This window comes from Moschus berezovskii, chromosome 8 (assembly GCF_049115385.1).
Source record: "Moschus berezovskii isolate FMDL1 chromosome 8, NW_MosBer_1.0, whole genome shotgun sequence".
Lineage (NCBI taxonomy): Eukaryota > Metazoa > Chordata > Mammalia > Artiodactyla > Moschidae > Moschus > Moschus berezovskii.
This window is the reverse complement of record NC_142467.1, coordinates 91976136-91995902: the sequence shown is the minus strand read 5'-3', so window position 1 is coordinate 91995902 and position 19767 is coordinate 91976136.

Here is a 19767-nt window from a genome sequence, read left to right as displayed (position 1 = left end):
CCTTTCCGGCTGAATTTTTCTCCACAAAGTTTATCATCTTCTAACACTGAAGTTTTCTTACCTCATCATTGTGTTTATAATCAGTATCAACCACCTCTCCCATTCTGATCTCAAGTACTATGATCTAGAGATATTTGTCTTTTTGTTTGCTGTGTGAAGAGGTGCTTCATAAATGTTTGTTAAGATGGTGCAGATTAAAGAATAATTTTGACTACAGCCTACTTTTTATGCTCAAGTTCGATTTAGAAAAGGCAGAGGAACCAGAGATTAAATTGTCAACATCCATTGAATCATAGAAAAAGCAAGAGAATTACAGAAAAACATATACTTCTGCTTCATTGACTATGCTAAAGCCTTTGACTGTTGAATCACAACCAACTGGGGAAAATTCTTAAACACATAGGAATACCAGTCCATCTTACCTGCCTCCTGAGAAACCTGTATGCAGGTCAAGAAGCAATAGTAAGAACTGGACATGGAACAATGGACTGCTTCCAAATTGGGAAAGGAGTAGGTCAAGGCTGTATATTGTCACCCTGCTTATTTAACTTATATGCAGAGTATATCATGCAAAATGCCGAGTTGGATGAAGCACAAACTGAAATCAAGATTGCCAAGAGAGATATCAATAACCTCAGATATGCAGATGACACCACCCTTATAGTAGAAAGTGAAGAGGAACTAAAGAGCCTCTTGATGAAAGAGAGTAAAAAAGCTGGCTTAACACTCAACATTAAAAAAACAAAGATCATGGCATCCAGTCCCATCACTTCATGGCAAATAGATGGGGAAACAATGAAAACAGTGACAGACTATTTTCTTGGGCTCCAAAATCACCTCAGATGGTGACTGTAACCATGAAATGAAAAGCTGATTGCTCCTCAAAAGAAAAGCTATGACAAACCTAGACAGTGTATTAAAAAGCAGAGACATCACTTTGCCAACAAAGGTCCCTGTGGTCAAAGCTATGGTTTTTTCAGTAGTCATATACGGATGTGAGAGTTGGACCATAAAGAAGGCTGAACATCAAAGAACTGACGCTTTTGAATTGTGGTATCGGAGAGTATCTTGAGAGTCCCTTGGATTGCAAGGAGATCAAACCAGTCAATCCTAAAGGAAATCAACCTTGAATATTCATTGGAAGGACTAATGCTGAAGCTGAAGCTCCAACACTTTGGCCACCTAATGTGAAGAACTGACTCATTAGAAAAGACCCTGGTGCTCGGAAAGATTGAGGGCAGGAGAAGAAGGGGATGACAGAGGACAAGATGGTTGGATGGTATTATGAACTCAATGGTTGTAAGTTTGAGCAAGCTTCGGGAGATGGTGATGGACAGGGAAGTCTGGCGTGCTGCAGCCCATGGGGGCACAAAGAGTCCTGACTTAGCCACTGAACAACAAACAGCCTATTTTTTTTACAGTACTGGGAGGTGGTGGGTTGCTTGCAAACTCAAGGTCAGCCAGCAGAGGGCAGTGCTAGTCAGACTCAGAGATGAGATGGCTCTTCCCTGACATGATCTTGATCTGAAGCCCTGAGCATGGGGATCTGGCCAGAGGTTTGGGTGTCTGATGTCTCAGTTCCAGCACTGAATCAGTTCCCTTATCCACAAATGACCCATCCATTCTTCCACCCATCCATCCATTCATCCACCTACCCACCTCATCCATCCATCCATCTCTTCATCCACCCCCATCCCTCCATTCATCCATTTGTCCATTCACCCATCTATCTCCTACCATCTGCTCATCCATTCATCATCCATCCACCCACCCATCCATCCTCCCATCACCCACCCATTTATTCATGCACTCAATAATATTTCAGTTCAGTTCAGTTCAGTTCAGTTGCTCAGTCGTGTCCGAATCTTTGCGACCCCATGAATCACAGCACGCCAGGCCTCCCTGTCCATCACCAACTCCAGGAGTTACTGAGTGCCTGTTTTGGCAATGAGCAGAGGTGGAAAGCCAAGTCATAACTGAGAGAAGTTTGGGAGGAAAGGTCCAGGCAGATGTCAGAACCAAGTGAAGGGTTAGAATGAACTTATGATGTGTGTATCATGGAGGAACAGAGAGGAGATGGTTGTGGTTGGAGCAGAGTGAGCAAGGAAGGGACTGACAGAAGATGAGCTTGGCCAGGTCATCAGGGAACATATCAGGCATCACCTTGTGGGATAATTTATTGAGTGCCTATGGCTTAGGTGTTCTTCTATTTTCATCCTCTCAACAATGGGTGGGGGTCATCTCCATTTACTCTTGTCTAAATTTACTTTTTATTGAAGCATAGTTGATTTACAGTGTTGGGCCAATCTCTGCTATATGGCAAAGTGACAGTCATATACATGTATATGTTCCTTTTAAAAATATTCTTTTCCATTATGGTTTATCTCAGGAGATTGGGTATAGTTCCCTGTGTTATACAGTAGGGCCTTGTTGTTTATTGATTCTAAATGTAAGAGTTTGAATCACTAACCCCAGACTTCCAGTCTACCCCTCGCCCTTCCTCCCCTTGGTAACCACAAGTCTGTTCTCTGTCTGTGAGTCTGTTTCTGTGCTGTAGGTAAGTCCATTTGTGCTGTATTTTAGATTCCACATGAAAGTGGTATCATACGGAATTTGTCTTTCTCTCTCTGACTTACTTCACTTATTAGTATCATTATCTGTGGTTGCATCCATGTTGGTGCAAATGGCATTGTTTCATTCTTTTTCATGGCTGAGTAATATTCTATTGTATATATGTACAACACATTCTTTATCCATTCATCCGTCGACGGACATTTAGGTGATTTCCATATCTTGGCTATTCTGAATAGTGCTGCTATGAACGTCGTGGTGCGCATGTCTTTTTGAATTAAAGTTTCTCTGAGTGTATGCTCAGGAGTGAGATTGCTGGATTATATGGTAACTCTATTTTTAGTTTTCTGAGGAACCCATTTGCTGTTGATAGCCAGAGGCTCAGAGAATTGAGGTCAGTTAAAGTGTTCTTGCCTGGAGAATCCCAGGGATGGGGGAGCCTGGTGGGCTGCCGTCTATGGGGTCGCATAGAGTCGGACACGACTAAAGTGACTTAGCAGCAGCAGCAGCAGCAACCAAACCCTCCCAGGTATTAACTTGCCAGATTCTAATGTTTGCCTGTGCTTCTAGCTACCTTTGGACCCAACCAGTCCTTCAACAGCCTCTCTCATCTGCATGTGGCCTCACTGCTCCAACACTCTGTCCATCCAATGTGGTGGATGCCTGGTGTATCTATCAGTTAGCAAGTATTCTGGTAATGTCATGTAATGGACTACACCAAAGCTCGGCGTCTTTGATCTTAACTGTCCATGGTCAGCTTGGCTTCAGTAGGTCTAACTTTGGTTCATCTCATCTTGATTTCAAAGTTTGAATTGGTACAAGTATGTTCCATGCAAGGCATGCTGGCAAATGTTTAACCACTGGCTCCTAGGTGGGGGTGGTGTGGTGGCATCCATTTGTCTCCTTTGCCAATTTCTTTTTTATTTTTTTAAAGATTTTTTTTTATATAGATCATTTTCAAAGTCTTTATTGAATGTGTTACAATATTGCTTTATGCTTTAGTTTTTTTGACTGCAAAGCATGTGGGATCTTAGCTCCCCCAACCAGGGATCAAAACTGCTCCCCCTGCATTGGAGGTCTTAAGCACTTAACCACCAGGGAAGTCCTCTCTTTTGGCAATTTCTGTGGTGTTAATACTCTCACTGATTTAAAGCTAACATCGTGACATCACTGAGAGCAGAGTTGGGAAGAGATATGGAGGGGCGGGCCATTGTACGGTCAGTGCATTCGAGCTGCTGTCACAGAATATCTCAGCGACATTTATTTTTCATAGTCCTGGATACCAGAAGTCCAAGATCAGGGTGTTGACAGATTCAGTGTCTGGTGAGGGCCCGATTGGCTACCCTGCTGTCTCAATGGTAAAGAGTCCACCTGCCAATGCAAGAGACACAGAAGAGTCAGGTTTGATCCCTGGATCAGGAAGATCCTCTGGAAAAGGAAATGGCACCCCACTCCAGTATTCTTGCCTGGGAAATCCCATGGACAGAGGAGCCTGGTAATCTATAGTCCATGGGGTCGCAAAGAGTTGGACACAACTGAAGTGACTTAGCATGCACTGTGAAGTAAAGTGAAGTTGCTCAGTCGTGTCCGACTCTTGTGACCCCATGGACTGTAGCCTACCAGGCTCCTCTGTCCATGGGCTTTTCCAGGTAAGAATACTGGAGTGGGGTGCCATTTCCTTCTCCAGGGGACCTTCCTGACCCAGGGATCGAACCTGGGTCTCCAGCATTGTCGGCAGATGCTTTTACCGCCTGAGCCACAGGGAAGTCATGCACTGAGATATGTTTAAGAAAAAGTCACTTCTCGTGCTGTTTCTCCTTCAGCTTCACCAGACTGTGGGGTTTTTTTCCCCACAGCAAGCAGTTCTCCATGACATCAGCTCAGAGGTCTACCATTGCACTCAGTTCTGACACTCTCTGGAGATGGCATCAGACCCCACAGGTTAAGGGCTCGGTCCCACAAAACTGTCCCTACCCCCATACCAACCAGAGTTCTTGGCCTCCTTAATCAATCAATGTGTTCAGTAGCTCAGTCATGTCTGACTCTTTGTGACCCCATAGACTGCATCATGCCTGGCTTCCCTATCCTTCACCATCTCCCGGATCTTGTTCAAACTCACGTCCACTGAGTCAGGGATGCTATCCAACCATCTCTTCTCTGTCATCCCCTTCTCTTCCTGCCTTAAATCTTTCCCAGCATCAGAGTCTTTTCTGAAGAGTCAACTCTTGGCATCAGGTGGCCAAAGTATTGGAGCTTCAGCTTCAGCATCAGTCCTTTGAATAGAAACCAATAGAGGCCAGACAAGAAATTCAGGCAAGACTTTACTAGGGGACTTCTCTGGTGGTCCAGTGGTTAAGAATCTGCCTCCCATCACAGGGGACATCAGTTTGATCCCTGGTCTGGAAGACTCTGCATGCTGCAGAGCAACTAAGCCTATGCACCGCAACAACTGAAGCTCCCTAGCCCTAGACCTGTGCTCTGCAGCAAGAGAAGCCACTGCAAGAAGACCCCAGACTGAAACTAGAGAGTAGCCCCTATTCCTTGCAACTGGAGAAAACACCAAGAAGTAACAAAGACCCAGTGCAACCAAGAATAAATAGATAAATGAAAAAAATTTTAAGGCTTTATTGGGTCCCTTTTAAAGGCTCCCTTGCTGGCTGCAGGAATGAGTGAAAACAAGTCACAGGTTCCCTGGCTTGCTCCCCAACGGAGGTGGCAAGCTTGTTCCTTATCTGGGGTGAGGTGTATGGAAGGGTTGGGCTGGAGGTGGGGCTTAGGTGGTTTGCCCACCCCTCTATGGTGTTGAGTGCAGTACCCTGCTTTTGCACCCAGCTCTTCAGAAATGGCAGTTGGGTTTTTTGTCTTTGCATCTTTCGGTCCAGAATTTGCCCCAATTGTGCATTCACGCAGTTATTTTTAGTCCCATATAGTTTCTTTGTATTTTGTAGCTGGAGGAGAGGTGGGTCCAGGTGCGAGCTTTGCAACAAAAAGGGTCCCAGGTCCCAGGCTTTTCTTGAACTCAGATGCCAAACACGAGTCCAGGTTGTCTCCTGTGCTTCCAACCAACTGGCTGGAGAAGGAAGTTGCCAGGACCCTCTCCTCAGGTGTGATTCATTTGTTAGAGCAGCTCACAGAACTCAGGGAGACAGCTTCCTTAAATGTTACTGATTTATTATAAAACAGAGGTCCCTAACCTTTGGGTTCTAATACCTAATGATCTGAGGTGGAGCTGATGTAATAAGGATAAAGATAAAATGCACAATAAATGTCATGCATTTGAATTATCTTGGAACATCCCTTCTTCCCGGGGTCCGTGGAAAAACTGTCTTCCAGGTAATTGGTCCTTTGAGCCAAAAAGGAGGGGGACTGCTTTTGTCAAGGGATATGATAAAGGATGCAGATGAACCTCCTGATGAAGAAATGCCTAGGGAGAGGTATGTGGGAAGGGACACAGAACTCTCATGCTCTCTCTCCAAGCCCCTCCATGTGTTCACCAACCAAGCATCTTCTGCACTTCCTTGGCGGTCCAGCGGTTAAGACTCTGCACTTCCACTGCAGAAGGCACAGATTCAACACGTGGTTGGGGAACTAAGATCCTCCAAAAACAAATTTTAAAAATTCTCCCTGAGCCCTGTAGTTTAGAGATTTTTATGGAGGCTTCATCATCACATAGGCACAATCCATTATTAATTCCATCACCATCCTTCTCCCCTACCTGGAGGATGGTGGTGAAGCTGAAAGTTTCAAGTTTCTAATCATGGTGTGGTTTTTCTGGTGACCACTTCTAGCCAGAAGCCCACCCAAAATCATCTCACTAGAACAAAAGACTCTCCAGCCAACCAGAAAATCAAAAGGGACTTAGGAACTCTCACCAGAAACTGGGGGGCAAAGACTGTGTGTGTGTGTGTGCTCAGTCGTGTCCAACTCTTTGTGACCCCAGGGTCTGTAGCCCATCAGGTGGCTCTGTCTGTGGGGTTTCCCAGGCAAGAATACTGGAGTGGGTTGCCATTTCCTTCTCCAGGGAAACTTCACTACTCAGGGATCAAATCCGCGTCTCCTGAGGCTCCTGCATTGCAGGCGGATTCTTTACTGCTGAGCCACTAATATGTATTTTTTCCTATTATTTTGAAAATATCATTTATATACCATGAAACTTACCCTTTGAAATGTTTAACTTTGGAGTTCCTTGGTGGTCTATTGGTTAAGACTCTCTGTTTCCCTTGAAGGGTACACAGGTTCAATCCCTGGTTGGGGAACTTAGAAACTGTGTGCCATGTGGAGCAGCCAAAAACAAATAATTCTGAATTTTAGTACATTCACAAGTTATACAACCATCACTCCATCCAATGGTAGAATAGTTTAATCACCAGAAAACAAAACCTGTGACCTTTAGAGTCACTCCCCACTTGCCCAGCCCCCGACAACCTGGACCCACCCCTCTGTCTGTGGATCTGCATCAGTGGGATCACTCCCTGTGTGTCTTTCTGTGTTTGCTTCTCTCCCTGACTTTCTCTAGTTGGGGCGAGCAGGGGCTACTCTCTAGTTGTGGTGCTTGGGCTTCTCGTTGCAGTGACTTCTCTTGTTGCGGAGCACGGGCTCTAGGGAGCACGGGCTTCAGGAGTTGCAGCTCCCAGGCTCTAGAGCACAGGCTCAGTAGTTGTGGCGCATGGGCTTAGTTGCTTCTTGGCATGTGGGATCTTCCCGGGCCAGGAATCAAACCGGTGTCCCTTGCATTGGCAGGCGAATTCTTTACTACTGAGCCACCAGGGCAGCCCCTATTGAGTTTTTTTGCTTCTTAAATTTTTGGATTGTAAGAGTTCTTTAGTCTTCTAGATAAAGCCCCTTTTCAGCTGTCTCTGCGTAAACAGTTTCTCCTGCTTTGTGGGTTGTCTTTTCATGTTCTCAATGGCGTTCTTGGAAGCACAAAAGACTTTCATTCTGATGATATGACATTTATCTAAATGATGCACATTCTTGGGAATTCCCTGGTGACCTAGTGGTTAAGACTCTGTGCTTTCACTGCCAAGGGCCAGGGTTCAATCTCTGGTTGGGAAACAGATCTCACAAACCGCAAGGCGCAGCCAAAAAAAATTCTTGGGCCTGTGTTTTGAGGGACAAGTATTCTCATTTCTCTTGGCTATGCATGTGGGAACGGAATCAATGGGTCACGGGATAAGTGATTGTTAGATTTAGTCATTGATGCTAAACAATTTTCCAAAGCATTGTAAGGATTTACAATCACATGAGCAGTAGAAGAGAGCTCTGGTATTATCTATCCTTGCCAACACTTGGTTTTGTCAGCAATGTTTGTTCAGTTAATACACACACATAAGGCTACAGTCATGGTGTCTACGTGGCATGGAGGTAGTTTGCCCTGATCACTCAGAAGGTCAATGGCAGAGCACCAGCCAGCTGGCTCAGAGCCAGAAACACCTCTGTCTCTGCTGTTAATGTTCACACTGCTATATTTTAAGTGGATAACTGGGACTTCCCTGGTGGCTCAGGGGTAAAGAATCTGCCTGCCAAAGCAGGAGATGCAGCTTTGATTCTTGGTCTGGGAAGATCCCACACGCCGCAGAGCAGCTCAGCCTGTGCACCATAACTATTGAGCCACCCGGCCACGAGCCCATGTTCCACAATGAGAGAAGTCGCCACAATGAGAAGCCCATACACAGCAACAAAGAGCAGCTCCCATTCTCCGAAACTAGAGAAAAGCCCACGCAGCAATGAAGATCCAGCACAGCCAAAAATAAATAAAACAGTTTTTTTAATAATAAAAAAATAAAATGAATAGCCATCAAGAACCTAGTGTATACCACATGGAACTCCGCTCAGTGTTATGTGTTACCTAGTTCCCTGCACTGGGAGCTTGGAGTCTTAGTCACTGGACCACCAGGAAAATCTCTGCTCCTGCCTTTGAAGGTTGGAGTCCCTAAGGTTGTGTCTGGCTTGTGTCTGGTGAGTGATTAGACACCTCCAAGCCCCAGAGACACCAGTTAGGCTGCCTGGAGCCCCTGGTGGCTGCGGAGGGGATCCCAGCAAAGAGCTCATCATCTTGCATCACCCATGGTACCCGTAACCGCAGGCACCAGGCAGGTCTGCTGGGAGGACTTGGAGAGTGGGCGACTCCTGTCATGGCTGTGGTGTGAGTTGGGCTGCCAGGGAGGTGATTAAGGGGCCTCGAGGGGCCTGTTCACAGCCGATGCTCCACTGGGAGCTCAACGATGAGATCCTGAGCTTTGGTTTCACTAGTCGTAACCTGGGATTGTTGTATTCCCTGTTGGCCTCATCTCATGGGAAGAAGAAAAGGCAGCGCTGACAGGGAAAAAAAAAAGAAGGAAGGGCAAAGGTGTTAATTATATTGACTTTAATAATGACAATAGGACTTCCCTGGTGGAAGCGTTGAGTCCACGCTTCTACTGCAGGGGGGCCAGGTTCGATCCCTGGTTGGGGAACTAAGATCCTACATGTTGAGCTGTCAAAAAATAAAAACAAAGAGGTTAAGCTCAAGCTCGGATAAGGATACAAGGTCCTGTTCCCTTCAGTTCAGTTCAGTTCAGTTCAGTCGCGTTCCCTTGGAAACTACCAAATGGAATGTTGTGTCTAGACATCCTTTACTTGAAACTCTCCATCTGGGCTGGAAATCCAGGCTGCTCCTCTGGTCAAAGTGACCTACAGAGGGTTCACAGCCTCCAAGAAAGGGTAAGATGTTGCATTGTCACCAGTGGGACTCAAAATAGTGACAAGATCTATAATTTTAGAGAACAATATGGTCCCACTCTGTATTCTCATGTGATCTGTTGTTGTTCAGTGGCTAAGTCATGTCTGAGTCTTTGTGACCCCATGGACTGTAGAACGCCAGGCTCTTCTGTCCATAAGATTCTCCAGGCAAGAATACTGGAGTAGGTTACCATTCCCTTTTCCAGGGAATCTTCCTGACCCAGGGACAGAACCAAGGTCTCCTGCATTGCAGGTGGATTCTTTACTGTCTGAGTCACCAGGGAAAACCAGGAAGAAGTGTGGGGAAGAGCAGATTTATGTTGGAGAAACCTGACAAACACACCTCAGCCAGGTGATCGACACCAGCATCCACTGTGACAAGTCGTATGAATGGCACGGACAACTGATACCATATGCTGAGAAGGGCCCTTTGTCTCTACGGTGTCCTCCTTCCTAAAAACACATCACCTTGGTCTATTCATAAGAAAAACACCAGACAAGCCACCATTGAGGGATAGTCCAGAAAATTTCCCACAAGCACTCTGTAAAACTGTCAGAGTCATCAACAACAAGAATTTCTGAGAAACTGTGTTAGCCAAGAGGTTCTTAAGAGGATGAATGGGACAGCTAACTGTCATGAGGTAAACTGGATGGGAACCTGAGACAGAAAAGAAAGAACATAGAATTGGAAAATCCACAGAGACCGAGAGTAGAACCTAGAATAGTGTGTTCCAGGGGCTGGGAGAGTGAATGGTTCATGAGTACAGAGTTGCAGTTTGGGAAGTTGAGAAAGTTCTGGAAGGAGAGATGGTGATGATGTTTTCACAACACTGTCAATGTATTGAGTACAACTGAATCACTTTAAATGGTTAAAATGGTAAATTTTATATTACGTATATTTTACCACATTTTTTTTAAAGCACATCTGGAAATGTTAGGAGTCCTATATGGTTGACAAGATGGCTTCTGGAAAGTGCCATAAGGTCAAAATAGCAGAAGAGAATTTGCTTTTTTGTATTTTTCCTTTGTTTTTAATCAGCATGCTCAAACCAACTGGTATAATTTGAGGCCCAAATCTGGACATTTTTTTTTAAATTATTTTTTGGTTGTACCATGCAGCATGCAGGATCTTAGTTCCCCAACCAGGGATTGAACCCATGCTCCCCACTGGGGAAGCACAGAGTCTTAACCACTTGACCACAAGGGAAGTCCCATACCTGGACACTTGAAAACTTTGTGTTAGTCTTTCAGTCATGTCCAACTCTTTGTGACCCCACAGACTGTAACCCGCCAGGCTCCACTGCCCGTGGAATTCTCCAGGCAAGAATACTGGAGTAGGTAGCCATTCCTTTCTCCAGGGGATCTTACCCACCCAGGGATCAAACCCAGGTTTCCTGCATTGCAGGCAAAGTCTTTACCGTCTGAGCCACCAGGTAAGATAATTCCTAAGAGATGTGTTAGCAAAAGGGAGTGTTTCCTTTAATCACAGACCTCCGCTATTGCATGTCCATTGGGAGTCTCTGGGTGTGAAAATATTGAGAAGTTCCAGGAACAACCCAAGCTCTTGGGCTTCCCTAGAACTCGAGGATGACCCCCAGCTTGAGGCCAAGTAAGAACTTGGAAATAGGGAGACCTGGGTGTAGTTAGCAAGACTTACTAGGAGCTAGAACCTCAGAAACCCAAACCCCTGGCCAAGAGAGACAAGCTGGGGGGCGGGGAGGAAAGGCGGGTGTTTCAGTACCATGGAGAGCGCTGAGCTGCCCAGAGGGAGCCCAGAATCCAGATTCTGCTGAAATGGGGAGAACGTAGCAGTGTAGACCAGGGGGCAGAGGAGGTGCAGCCTCAGACCCCAGGGCCTTTGTGGTGGGTGTAAAGTGCCCTGAAAGGGCTCCACCTATTTTACTTAGTGAGAGATGGGGTTTCTGCTTTTCTAAACTCTGCATTCAGCCCTCCATTGCCTTCCTCCTGCCCACAGACACTTGGGACCCTGCTCATCACAGCCCTGGTGACTGGCCTGGAGTTAGACAGACCAGGCCAACCACTGACCACCTCCCTGTGACTCAAGCAAGCCACTGGATCTATTACAGGAAGGGGAACCCCTTCCAGGGCCTGAGAGTGGGCTCTTGTCTAACACGTGGAAATGAATTGTCCAAGGAGACACATGTGCTGAAAAAGCAAGAGATTTTATTGGGAAGTGGTGCCCGGGTGGAAAGCAGCAGGGTAAGGGAACCCAGGAGAATTGCTCTGCCATGTGGTTTGCAGTCTTGGGTTTTAAGGTGATGGATTAGTTTCTGGGTTGTCTTTGGCCAATCATTCTGACTCAGGGTCCTTACTGGTGGCACACGCATTGCTCAGCCATGATGGATGCCAGCGAGAAGGATTCTGGGAGATGATCAGACCTGTGGCGTCTCTTTTTGACCTTTCCCAAACTGTTCTGGGTTTTGGTGGGTTATTAGTTCTGTGTTCCTTACCAGGACCTCCTGTCATAAAATAACTCATGCAAATGGTTACTATGGTGCCTGGCCAGGGTCGGCAGTTTCAGTCAGTGTGTTTCCCCTAAGAGAACCATCAAGCTTCCGTTTTTGTTTTCTCATCTGCAAAATGAGATCTTTATAAAGTATGGTGGAGTAGGAAATGGCAACCCACTCCAGTATTCTTGCCTGGAAAATCCCATGGATAAAGGAGCCTGGCGGGTTATAGTCCATGGGGTTGCAAAGAGTCAGACACAACTGAGCATGCACACGTGCATAAATTATGTGTGCAGGTAAAAGGTCCTCCCCCTCAAAGATGCCCACATCTTAGTCCCCAGAACATGTGAATATGTTAGGATAAAAAGGAATCAAGTAAACAACAAGGTCCTACTATATACCACAGGGAACCATATTCAATATTCTGTGAAAAACCATAATGGAAAAGAATATGAAAAATATGAGAAACAGACTCATGGACTTAGAGAATGAACCTATGATGAACTTATGGTAGCAGGGGGGAAAAATGGGGGGAAGAAATAATTAGAGAGTTTGGGATGGACAGGTACACACTGCTATATTTAGAATGGATAACCAACAAGGTCCTACTGCACAGCACAGGGAACTCCGCTCAATGTTATGAGGCAGCCTTGATGGGAGAGGAGTTTGTAGGGAGAATGGAAACATGTATATGCATAGCTGAATCCTTTTGCTCTTCACCTGAAACTACCACAGCATTGTTAATTGGCTATACTCCAATATAAAATAAAAATAATACTTATGTATGTATAACTGGGTCACTTTGCTGTACAGCAGAAATTAACATGTCGTAAATCAACTATACTTCAATAAAATTTCTTTTAAAATAATTTAGATTCTAAGTATTAAGATCTCCTATTTCAAGATAACTCATGCAAGTGGTTCGGAGAAGGCAATACCAACCCACTCCAGTTCTCTTGCCTGGAAAATCCCATGGGCGGAGGAGCCTCGTGGGCTGCCGTCTATGGGGTCGCACAGAGTCGGACACGACTGAAGCGACTTAGCAGCAGCAGCAGCATGCAAGTGGTTATTATGATGCCTGGCCAAGACAGGTGGTTTCCCTCAGTGTTTCCCCTAACACACCCAGAGACTGGAAAGTAGGCCTTGAAGAGCTGGCAGTGCCAACATTTCCCTTTGGAGGGAAATTTGGTGAATTCACTGAGATTTCCCACAGCACCTGGTGACAAGAAGTCATCCTCAGTGTGCCAGTCTTTGCCAAGAAAAAAATATTGCATTTCTGGGTCTTGTCAGACCCCGATGGTAAAGACCGTCAGAGGAACTGTCTAGCTGAGTCCAGTCCAAATTGCTGGTTGACAGAACAAATAACATATTAAGGGGTGGTTATTCTAAGCCACTAAGTTTTTGCTTTTTAATATATTTATTTAGTTGGCTGCACTGAGTTTCAGTTGCAGCATTCAGGATCTAGTTCCCCAACCAGGGATCGAACCCCGGGCCCCCTGCATTGGAATCACAGAGTCTCTGCCACTGGATTAACAGGGAAGTCCCTAAGCCACTAAGTTTTGAGGTGGTTTGTATGTAGCAACAGATAACTGGTGTGCATGGTCAAGATCAGGGTCAGTCAAGAAGGGGTGTATGTTTTGAGAACTCTAGTGGGAGACCCAGAAAACACTTATGGCACAGCATGAGGTATACATGGTACTCTTGTTGGGATAGACTCAAATATTTGGGGACAGCAATCTGCTCTTACCTTCCAGGGACAGTGTGTGGTGTGTTTCCTGTAAGTCAGAAAGAGACCATTATACACAAGTATATTGTATGTACGTGTGTATGTGTGTGTGTGTACAAATATGATCTTCTTCTACATACTCCTCAGCATCTGGACTTTTTCTTGTATTATATTGTGTCCATTCATCTCCACAAGGACATCTGTCTAAAGTTACATCTGCTGGATGACCTTCGACTTGGCACACAAACTTGTCATCATCCTCCCCTGCCAAGACAGATGTGTCCGTGCTCCCAGTCTTGCCAAGAATGAGTTCGCTGACTCCAGGACCAAGCAAACAAGGCATCAGGAATGCAGCAAGAGCACGCTTGGAGGGTTCTATTAATAGATTGACTGCAAAGCTGGTATTATGATTGTGTTTGCTATCACTGCTTTTCTTCTAATTGTGATAGTTCAGTTCAGTTCAGTTGCTCAGTCGTGTCCGACTCTCCGCGACCCCATGAATCACAGCACGCCAGGCCTCCCTGTCCATCACCAACTCCCGGAGTACACTCAAACTCATGTCCACAGAGTCGGTGATGCCATCCAGCCATCTCATTCTCCGTCGTCCCCTTCTCCTCCCGCCCCCAACCTTTCCCAGCATCAGAGTCTTTTCCAGTGAGTCAACTCGTCGCATGAGGTGGCCAAAGTATTGCAGTTTCAGCTTCAGCATCAGTCCCTCCAATGAACATCCAGGATTAATCTCCTTTAGAATGGACTGGTTGGATCTCCTTGCAGTATAAGGGACTCTCAAGAGTCTTCTCCAACACCACAGTTCAAAAGCATCGATTCTTCAGCGATCAGCCTTCTTCACAGTCCAACTCTCACATCCATACATGACCATGGGAAAAACCATTGCCTTGACTAGACGGACCTTGGTTGGCAAAGTAGTGCTCTCTGCTTTTTAATATACTATCAAGCTTGGTCATAACTTTCCTTCCAAGGAGCAAGCGTCTTTTAATTTCATGGCTGCAATCAGCATCTGCAGTGATTTTGGAGCCCCAAAAAATAAAGTCTGACACTGTTTCCACTATTTTCCCATCTATTTCCCATGAAGTGATGGGACCAGATGCCATGATCTTTGTTTTCTGAATGTTGAGCTTCAAGCCAACCTTTTCACTCTCCTCTTTCACTTTCATCAAGAGGCTTTTGAGTTCCTCTTCACTTTCTGCCATAAGGGTAGTGTCATCTGCATATCTGAGGTTATTGTGATAAAATATACATAAATACGGTGGTGGCTGGTGGCTCAGTGGTAAAGAATCTGCCTGGCATGCAGGAGACAAGGGCTCAATCCTTGGGTTGGGAAGATTCCCTGGAGAAGGGAATGGCAAAGCACTCCAGTATTCCTGCCTGGTAAATCCCCTGGACAGAGGAGCCTGGAGGGCTACAGTCCATGGGGTTACAAAAAAGCTGGACATGACTTAGTACTAAAACAACAAATACACACAGAAAGGACACAGATTACCAAGTGACCGGTTTAATAAATTTATTTCTAAACAAACCAACTGAGGAACAGAATACCTGATCAGTCTTCCTCAAATCTTTTAAGGTATCAAAACTCAGGAAAATCTGAGAGATTGTCACAGCCCAGATGAGACTGGGAGAGTAAAAAGACTTACAGGGAAAACTAGGGAAATTCTAGCAAAGTCTGGACTTTAGTTAATAATAATGTATATCTTGATTCTTCAGTTGGGACAAAAATATCATACTAATGTAATGTGCTGGAAATAGGGGTCCAGGGGCACTCTGTACCTTCTGTACAGATCTTTTCAACATTTTTGTCAATCTAAGCTATTCTAAAATCAAGTGAGTACTAAACAGAGATAGGAATGTTATTTCCTCAATTTGAACATGCCTGAGTATATTTTCAAGGTCACAGTTTTTTTTTCAAGGTCACATTTTTGCTTTCTGGGTGTGTCTTGCCATCAGTAGCTAATGAGAGCTGCCAGCCCTGGGAAGGAAGGTATGGGTGGTCTGCAGGTGGCTTGCCCTGGACCTGAAGACCACGGTTGTGGCGAGAAAGTCTGCAGCCTTGGGCAGCAATGAGAACTGTGGGGGAGGAAGGGCCCAGTCACTTAGGAACTGAATCTATCAATAAAGCTACTTTTTTCTTTTCCATTATGGTTTATTGTCACAGGATGTTGAATATAGTTCCCTGTGCTATACAGTAGGACTTTGTTGTTTATCCACCTTATATATTCTAGGAAGATTCATTTATGTGTGCTCAGTCATAGCCGATTCTTTTGTAACCCCATGGATTGTAGGGCCTCCCAGGTGGCGCTAGTGGTAAGAACCTGCCTGTCAATGTAGGAGACATAAGAGACATGGGTTTGATCCCTGGATTGGGAAGATCCCCTAGTGAAGGGCATGGCAACACACTCCAGTGAGTATTCTTGCTTGGAGAATCCCATGGACAGAGGAGCCTGGTTGTCTTTGGTTCATAGTGTCGTGAAGAGTTGGACACAATTGAAGTGACTTAGCACACACACACGTGGACTGAGTCACTCTCTTGTCAAGGTCTCTTTTGCAGGTTGGCTACTCCGCCCATGGAATTTTCCAGGCAAGAATACTAGAGTGGATTGCCATTTCCTTCTCCAGAGTATCTTCCCGACCCAGGGATCAAACCTATGTCTCCTGCTTTGGCAGGTGGATTCTTTACCACTAGTGCCAATATAATAGTTTGCATCTGCTAATCCCAAACTCCCAATCCTTCCCTTCCCCAACCCTCTCCCCCTGGGCAACCACAAGTCCGTTCTCTACATCTGTGAGTTTGTTTCTGTTTTGTAGATAAGTTCATTTGTGTCATATTTTTTTTTTATTTTGAATCATTTTATTTATGTAGTACTACTGCCAAGTGGATGGAAATAATGCATTAGGCACAAAATCTGCTTAATATCAGTTTGACAGGGCTAGTTCCTGTGTCATATTTTAGATTCCCTATGTAAGTGGTATCATATTGTATCTGTCTTTCTCTTTCTAACTTACTTTGATTTTAGTATGACCATATCTGGTTCCATCCATGTTGTTGCAAATGACATTATTTCATTCTTTTTGTTGGCTGAGTAATATTCCATTGTATAGCCATACCTCATGTTCTTTATCCATACCTGTCAATGGACATTTAGATTGTTTTCATGTCTTGCCTATTGTGAATAGTGTTACTATGATTATTAGTATTCTTTTCGAATTAAAGTTTCGTCTTCATATAAGCCCAGGAATGGGGTGGTTGGATCTTATGATAGGCCTCTCTGTTCTCTGTACCTCTTACGTCAGCAAGCTTCACTCCAGTCCTTGCTCTCAATATCACCTCAGGGTAGCCAACCTGCAAAAGAGACCTTGACAAGAGAGTGACTCAGGGGAAAGCTAACTGCACAAGGAAGTGATTGATGCCATCACCCCTGGGGTGTAGCGTGGAGAGTCGGCACACAGACTTGTGGTTTCATCCCCAAAGCTCATCTTGGATCTCCTGCCCACCCTACTCTAGGTCACCTCAGGACAGAGAGGTGACCTGGATAGAGTCCGTCTGAGCAGGAATCTAGGGGCACCAGCAGGTCAGAATAATATTAGTGCAGGGTCTCCCCCATGATACTTCAACATTCACGGCAGATCATCCTCTGTGGGGAGAGCCCTGGGCACTGTGGGGGGTTGAACAGCATCCCTGGCCCCCACCTATTTGATTCCAGGAGCCCCTCCCCACCCCAGTTGTGACAACCACAGATTTTTCCCAGACATCATCAAAGAACGGGGTGGGGTGGGGACAGGATGGCCCCGGGTGAGAACAGGTGTGTTGAAGCTGCCAGCCTGGCTGGGGGGCAAAGCCTGCCCCTGTCCCATCAGTGCCTGCATTTAGAACTGCCCCTTCTCTTCCCTCCCCACCTCCCCCTGCCCTTCAGTGGTCTCTGAGACATCAGTCCCATATAAAAAGCCACACCTTCTCAGTTTATTGTTTGCTTCCCTCTCTAGAACTGAAAGGAAATCCAACCAGTCCATCCTAAAGGAGATCAGTCCTGGGTGTTCGTTGGAAGGACTGATGTTGAAGCTGAAACTCCAGTACTTTGGCCACCTGATGTGAAGAGCTGACTCACTGGAAAAGACCCTAATCCTGGGAAAGATTGAGGGCAGGAGGAGAAGGGAACAACAGAGGATGAGATGGTTGGATGGCATCACCAACTCAATGGACATGGGTTTGGATGGACTCTGGGAGTTGGTGATGGACAGGGAAGCCTGGCGTGCTGCAGTCCACGGGGTCGCAATGAGTTGGACACGACTGAGCGACTGAACTGAACTGAACTAGAACTGAAACTGTCTACCTGAGATTGGGACTTGAATCCATGTAATGGGACTTGAATCCATGTAACAGGATTTGAACCCATGTGCCAGGGCTTGAACCCAGCCAAAGCCCAATATGGAACTCAAACTCACCTGGCTGGGACTCAAACCCAACCAAAATACACAGTCTTCCAACCAAGATCACACACATGGTTTGAGGACCTAATGAAGCTCAGGTTCTTTATGTCTCACCACAGAAAGAATTCAGTGAGAGACAAAGTGATAGGTAAGAAGAGGATTTATTCAGAGGGAAACACACTCCACAGAGTGTGGGCTGTCCCAGAGGGCAAGTGCAGCCTCACAAGGCACTGTGGTTAGCTTTTATGGGATAGGTGATTTCACAGGTTAATGAGTGGGAGGATTATTCGAACAATTTGAGGGAAAGGGTGAAGATTTCTAGGAATTGGGCCACAGCCCACTTTTTGGTCTTTGATGGTTGACCAGCAAACTCATGGCACCTCTGGGTGTGCCATTTGGCTTGCTGAGGTGTTACAATGTGTAATGAGGATCAAGGTCTAATCCAAGTTGACTTATCTGCCATCTTGGACCCATTTGATTCTAATCAGTTTATACTGCATCCTTGGGAAAGGTTGTGCCCTACCGCCCTCCCCTCATGTTTCAAAATGTGAACTCTTTTTTTTTAACTAATTAAAAAATTTTTTTCACTTATTTACTTATTGGCTACATTGGATCTTTGCTGCTGCACACAGGCAGTCTCAGGTTGTGGCCAGCTGGGGCTACTCTTCATTGTAGTGTGAGGGCATCTCGTGGCCGTGGCTTCTCTTGTTGCCAAGCACAGGCTCTGGGAAGTGCGGGCTTTAGTATTTGTGGCATATGGGCTTAGTTGCTCCATGGTGTGTGGGATCTTCCTGTCCAGGGATTGAATCCGCGTTACCTGCATTGGTGGGTAGATTCCTATCCACTGCGCCAGCAGAGAAGCCCCTAGAACGTGATCTGTTTGAAAATGGGGGTCCTGTTATATTCCCAGCGACAGTCTGTTGTGTATTAGTGAGGTAGAAATTGCTAGACAGTAAATGGAACACTCTGAGACCTAGGTCTTGTTTTCAGTAAACATCTCACTCCATTAGCCTAAAGCTATATCCTTTGTCCCAAATTCCTGAAATGTGTCCTTGGTCACCAGTCTGTCCCATATGCCTGAGGGAAAAATAACTGGTGATCATTAATCATTAATCAGAAGATCATGGCATCTGGTCCCATCACTTCATGGGAAATAGATGGGGAAACAGTGGAAACAGTGTCAGGCTTTATTTTTTTGGGCTCCAAAATCACTGCAGACGCTGATTGCAGCCAGGAAATTAAAAGACGCTTACTCCTTGGAAGGAAAGTTATGACCAACCTAGACAGCATATTAAAAAGCAGAGACATTACTTTGCCAACCAAGGTCCGTCTAGTCAAGGCTACAGTTTTTCCAGTGGTCATGTATGGATGTGAGAGTTGGACTGTGAAGAAAGCTGATCGCCGAAGAATTGATGCTTTTGAACTGTGGTGCTGGAGAAGACTCTTGAGAGTCCCTTGGACTGCAAGGAGATCCAACCAGTCCATTCTAAAGGAGATCAATCCTGGGTGTTCATTGGAAGGACTGAGGCTAAAGCTGAAACTCCAATACTTTGGCCACCTCATGCGACGAGTTGACTCACTGGAAAAGACTCTGATGCTGGGAAGGACTAGGGGTGGGAGGAGACGGGGACGACAGAGGATGAGATGGCTGGATGGCATCACCGACTCGATGGACATGAGTTTGAGTGAACTCCGGGAGCTGGTGATGGACAGGGAGGCCTGGAGTGCTGTGATTCATGGGGTCGCAAAGAGTCGGACACAACTGAGCGACTGAACTGATCATTAATCTTAATCCCATACACTGGTCCATTGTAAAATGGCCAGAGGGCATGAAAAAGG